Raw genomic sequence first — 6,175 nt, forward strand, 5'->3', positions numbered from 1 at the left:
GCACCAACCAAAGCTTGGGGGAACTTTGGTACAGCACAAGAGAAGGGAGTGGGGGTAGCGTAGCCGTATCGCAGAGCTGCTGCTTTTCACACCATTTTATCATCCCCGATAACTGAAAGTAAGGCCGGGTGGGCTGACCCCACCACCACCACTCCTGGCAGCATGTTTGGTCCACAACGCTAGAATAATTATTTTGCTCCCTCCCGCCCCTACAGCTTCATCATCTGAAAAGATTACAGTCAAAACAATGGCATACACAAATAAAAGTCAAGAGTTGACATAGTAACTCCGGGATTTGGGTATCAACTGTCCGAGAAATCAGAACACCCAGGCTTCACAATGTGCCCAACATCGAGCTGTGCCAAGGGGGGCGGAAGGAAGAAGCTTTCCGTTTAAGCCTTCAGAGCATCGCTCCATCACTACGTCAATTCACAGCCACCACAGCGTGCCGATGGACATCTTTCTGTGCCAAAAGAAACAAGTGCTTTGTCCTCTTGATATCAAAGGTAGCCACCTATAGTTACGGAACCATGCACAAGACCTTAACTCTGACCAGCAGGAAAACTTAGGACAACTGAGTGCAGATCCTGCCAATTTCTACCAGTTCCAACTGTGCTTTAAGTCTCATTGCAAAGCCTCAGTTAGAAAAAGGATCACCTCAGGGTATCCAACAAGAAGAAGAGTTGTTTTCTTTTTTTTCCTTTTTTTCTTTTTTTTTTTTTTAATATACCATAGGACTATGCAGTTCAATCATCAATCATCTTGGAAAGCTCAAGGAGGAGGTCATCCTCATCCTTCCCTGGGTCCAAGTCGAGCTCGGCTTCCAGTATGCCGTCTGAGAGTTCCCAAAGTAGCATCTCTAAATCCTCGTCTACAGATACGGGCGCGTTGCCTGTGGAACTCAGCCGGCGTGTCCTTGCTTCTTCTAGCTGGGAAGAAGCTGAAGTCGAGCTTGAGAACTCCATTGGCTCCACGGATTCTGCCTGGCTTCCAAGATGTGCTTCAGGGTTTCTCTGTGAAGCCAGAGCACCCGGAGTCTAGCAAAGATGGGAAACCAACATGGCCTCCCGGAAGCCCAGTGTCCGAGAACTACATCTCCCGGCATGCTCTGGGAAAACAATATGGACTCCCGGAAACCCGGTGGCCAAGAACTACATTTCCCAGCACTCCCCAGAAAATTGAGCCTCGCACCTTGCCGTAGGACGCCATTTTTTGCTCTGTTACATTACCGGTTTCGTGTTTATGGAGGGTTTTCCCGCCGTTTTGGGGGGTTTCCCCTCAATTTCGGGTTTTCAGCTCTCCATTTCAGAGTTCTTCCCCGCAATTTTGGGGTTCCTTCCCCTAATTTGGTGCTTCGCCCCCCCCCCCACTTTTGGGGTTCCCCCTCCATTTTGGGGATTCCCCCCAATTCCAAGCCCCCCACAATTTTGGAGGCCCCCACCATCCTTTCTTGGCCTGCCACCCTAATATTAAGGTTCTTTCCCCCAATGTTGGGGTTCTCACCACATGTTTGAGGTTCCTTCCCTTAATTTGGGGCTTAGCTCCCCGGGATCTGGGGCTTTAACCCCAATTTTGGGGGTCCCCCCCAAGTTTGGGGATTCCTCCCCAGGTCTGGGGGGGGTCCACATTCAATTCTGGAATTTCACACTTCCATTTAAGTCTTCTTCCCCCCAATTTGGGGGTTCACCCACCCAATTTTGGGGGTTCCTCCCCTAATTTGGGGGGACCCGACCGATTTTGGGGGTCCCCCCCAATTGTAGAGTCCCCCACCCTCCTTTTTTGGGTTCCCCCCTAATATTAAAGAGTTCTTCCGCCCAATTTTGGGGGACCCCACAATTTGGCCGTTCCTTCCCCTAACTTTGGGCTTCAACCCTTCGATTTTGGGGGGGGCTCCCCCCCTCTTATTTTGGCCTTCCGCCCTAATATTAGGCCTAACCCCTAAGAACCTTGACCCCTAAGCCTATGGCAACCACGGATCTAACCCTAACCCCTACCCCAACAAACCCTAGAAACCCTAACCCTAAAAACCCTTGCAGCCCTAACCCGATAAAATTTACCACACTAAACCCCTGAAGACTGTTCTGGGGGGTCCACATTCAATTCTGGAATTTCACACTTCCATTTAAGTGTTCTGCCCCCCCAATATGGGGGTTCGCCCACCCAATTTTTGGGGTTCCTCCCCTAATTGGGGGGGACACAACCAATTTTGGGGGGGACACAACCAATTTTGGGGGGGACACAACCAATTTTAGAGTCCCCCACCCTCCTTTTTTGGGTTTCCCCCAATATTAAGAGCTCTTCCGCTCAATTTTGGGGGACCCCACAATTTTGACGTTCCTTCCCCTAACTTTGGGCTTCAACCCTTCAATTTTGGGTGGGCTCCTCCCCTCTTATTTTGGCCTTCCGCCCTAATATTAGGCCTAACCCCTAAGAACCTTGACCCCTAACCCTATGGCAACCACGGATCTAACCCTAACCCCTACCCCAACAAACCCTAGAAACCCTAACCCTAAAAACCCTTACAGCCCTAACCCGATAAAATTTACCACACTAAACCCCTGAAGACTGTTCTGGGGGGTCCACATCCAATTCTGGAATTTCACACTTCCATTTAAGTCTTCTTCCCCCCAATTTGGGGGTTCGCCCACCCAATTTTGGGGGTTCCTCCCCTAATTTGGGGGGGACACAACCGATTTTAGAGTCCCCCACCCTCCTTTTTTGGGTTCCCCCCTAATATTAAAAGTACTTCCGCCCAATTTTGGGGGACCCCACAATTTTGACGTTCCTTCCCCTAACTTGGGGCTTCAACCCTTCAATTTTGGGGGGGGCTCCCACCCTCTTATTTTGGTCTTCCGCCCTAATATTAGGCCTAACCCCTAAGAACCTTGACCCCTAACGCTATGGCAACCACGGATCTAACCCTAACCCCTACCCCAACAAACCCTAGAAACCCTAACCCTAAAAACCCTTACAGCCCTAACCCGATAAAATTTACCACACTAAACCCCTGAAGACTGTTCTGGGGGGTCCACATTCAATTCTGGAATTTCACACTTCCATTTAAGTGTTCTGCCCCCCCAATATGGGGGTTCGCCCACCCAATTTTGGGGGTTCCTCCCCTAATTGGGGGGGACACAACCAATTTTGGGGGGGACACAACCAATTTGGGGGGGTCCCCCCAATTTTAGAGTCCCCCACCCTCCTTTTTTGGGTTTCCCCCAATATTAAGAGCTCTTCCGCCCAATTTTGGGGGACCCCACAATTTTGACGTTTCTTCCCCTAAATTGGGGCTTCGACCCTTCAATTTTGGGGGGGGCTCCCCCCTTAGTTTGGCCTTCCACCCTAATATTGGGCCTTACCCCTAGGAACCCTGACCCCTAACACTACGGCTCCCACGGATCTAACCCTAACCCCTACCCCAAAAAACCCTAGAAACCCTAACCCTAAAAACCCTTACAGTCCTAACCCGATAAAATTTACCACACTAGACCTACGCCTAAAAGCCCTAACCCTAAAAATTAAGACCCTCTAAACCCTAACCCAAAACGTAAAGATTCTCAAAGCCCTAACGCTGGAGACCCTAACCTTAAAAAAAAAAAAATAAGACCTTAAAACCCTAACCCTAAATACCTGACCATAACTAAAACCCTAAGACCCTAACCCTAAAAACCCTATCAACACTAAAACCACAAAATACTTTAAAACCTTAACACACTAACCCCCAAACCCTAACCCTTATAACTCCAACCCTAACAACCTTAAAATCCTAACCCTAAACCCTGGAAACCCTAACCCTGAAACCCAACCCTAGTGCCTTAGCCCTGAAACCTTAAAACCCTAACACCTTATTAGAAACACTCTGTAACCAATACCATAGGCTCAGGCAAGTATCTCAGTGAGGTAGCATTTTTATTCACGATTGCAATGGCAGGCGTCCCACAAGCCACCTACTAGTTCCATAACACAGTTTATATAATTTTTTTTTTCCTCTCGGTGACCAGGACCCTCCCCAGTTTCCCCATTGACTGAGTAATCCATGTTCACGATCTATCCAGTGCTTCACAGAAAATACACAGCTGCTGGCCTGTTACTAGTCAATTTTATTTTTTTCTTGACTGTTTTCCTCTTTGAGGTGGTAATGTTTCTTACACCGTGATTTCCACCCAATTGCTCTAAGGATTCTGGTTGTCTGCATTTTACAAGGTTGTCTGTTAAGCTTTCTTATCACTGCAAGCATATATCAATACCACCTTCCTTCCCTCTAAACGATGTAACTCTGTGCAAAAACATTTTTATTCCCACAACCTTGATCCCCTTACCCTAAAATCCTTATTCTCTTTAACCGTAACAACTCTAACCACAACCCTAACCCTTCATATCAACCCCCCGACGCTAATGACACTGACTAATGATCCAAACCCCAAACCCCAGGCAACCAACAAAGAAACAGACACAAAGCTGAAAACTACAAAAAAGGCAAAACCCTGGATACAGACCCCAAATCACAAACACGCTACCAAAATGCTACAGAAAAGCCCCAGACGCAGGCCCCAAGCACTACAGCTAGGCCCCAGAAGCTCTAGACACATCCCAAAGCCAAAATGCAATCCCCAAACACTACAGAAAAGCCCCCAAACACCAGACACAGGCTGCAGAAGTCTACAAGCAGGCCCCAGCCACACCCGGATGCAGACCCCAACTGTCCACAAGCAGCTCCCAACCCACCCCCCCCCATCAACTGGACCCCCCCCCCCACCACCCAGATGCATGCCCCAGGCCCCAGGCCTCAGCCCCAGCCCCCACACCCCAGACTCAGGCCCCAAAGGTGTACAACCAGCTCCCAACTGCCCCCCTCAAAGGGAGGCCCCAAAGCCTGCCAGAGGACCCTAGAGCGTACAACCAGCTCCCAACCCCCCCGGCACAGGCCCCAACCCCCCCCCAGACACAGGCCCCAAAGGTGTACAAGCAGGCCCCTACAGTATACAAGCAGCTCACAACCACCCCCCCAAAGGCAGGCCCCAAGCCCCTCCAGATGCAAGCCCGAAAGGTTAAAACCAGCTCCAACCCCCTAACCCCCCCCGCCCCGCGCAGACGCAGGCCCCAAAGGTGTACAAGCAGTTCTCAACCCCTCCAAGGCAGGCCCCAAAAGTGTACAGGCAGGCCCCTACTGTGTAGAAACGCTCCAACCCCCCCCGCTTCCACCTCGAGGGAGGCCCTCCCCCCCCAGTATACACGAAGCTCCCAACCCCCTCTCAGAGGAATGCCTAAAAAAGTATACAAGCAGCTCCTAACACCCCCCCCCCCCCCCCAAAAGAGGCAGTCCCCAAAGGTGTACAAGCAGGCCCTCAAATCCCTTAGGTGTACAAGCAGGCCCTTCAAATCCCTTAGCCCCTGCGCCAGCTTTATTGGCGAGCAGCGAGGCTGGGGGGGGAGGGGGGCAAGACAGCCTTAAATAAAATACAAATATAAAAAGTGTTATAAATGGCTGTTATAAATCCAAATAGGATTACAATCAAAGTTTACAATTTATTAAACGAATAGAGGCAAGCAAGCAGCGCTGGGTGCGCCGGGAGTCTCTGCTCCCCCAGGACGCACGCCTGTTACGTAAGGCGGCTGGTTTTGATGCTCCCAGGCTAATACATATTCATTACTACTTCGAGAAGAGGCAGGGTTATTAGAATTGGTTTCCGGAATCTGAAACCCCTCCCAGGGGCGCCTGCGTACCAGTCTCTGGTGGTCTCTCGGGGCTTGCTCGGGCTGAATGCTGGTTGTCTTCCTCTCAGGCTTTTGTCCTCCAATTGTCCTTCAGCTCCCCCTTCCTCCTCGTTTGGGAGCCTCTGCGCCGGATTTCAGAAACTCTAGCAACATCCCCTGCAGTAGTCAGCACTTTTCCCTAAAAACCCCTTTGTTCTCTTATCACCTAGACCCGGGCCTCGATGGTAACCCTTCAAATCCCTTAGTGACACGAATTGCTGGACCATTCCTTACAAAAGGAAGGATAAAATATGTAGAGGAGCAATGGCACCCGCGAAAGCCCGGCGCCGCGGGCAGAGGCAGCGAAGGTTGACGGCAGAACAGTGCTCGGTTTGAACACGGAGAGGGAAAGCGAGGGGAAGGTGGCCGAAGCCGGCCGCAGTCTCTGAGCTCTCCTCCTCCTGATTGTTTTCTCTCAAAG

This window comes from Anser anser (assembly GCF_964211835.1).
Source record: "Anser anser genome assembly, contig: HAP1_SCAFFOLD_318, whole genome shotgun sequence".
In the NCBI taxonomy this organism is placed as follows: domain Eukaryota; kingdom Metazoa; phylum Chordata; class Aves; order Anseriformes; family Anatidae; genus Anser; species Anser anser.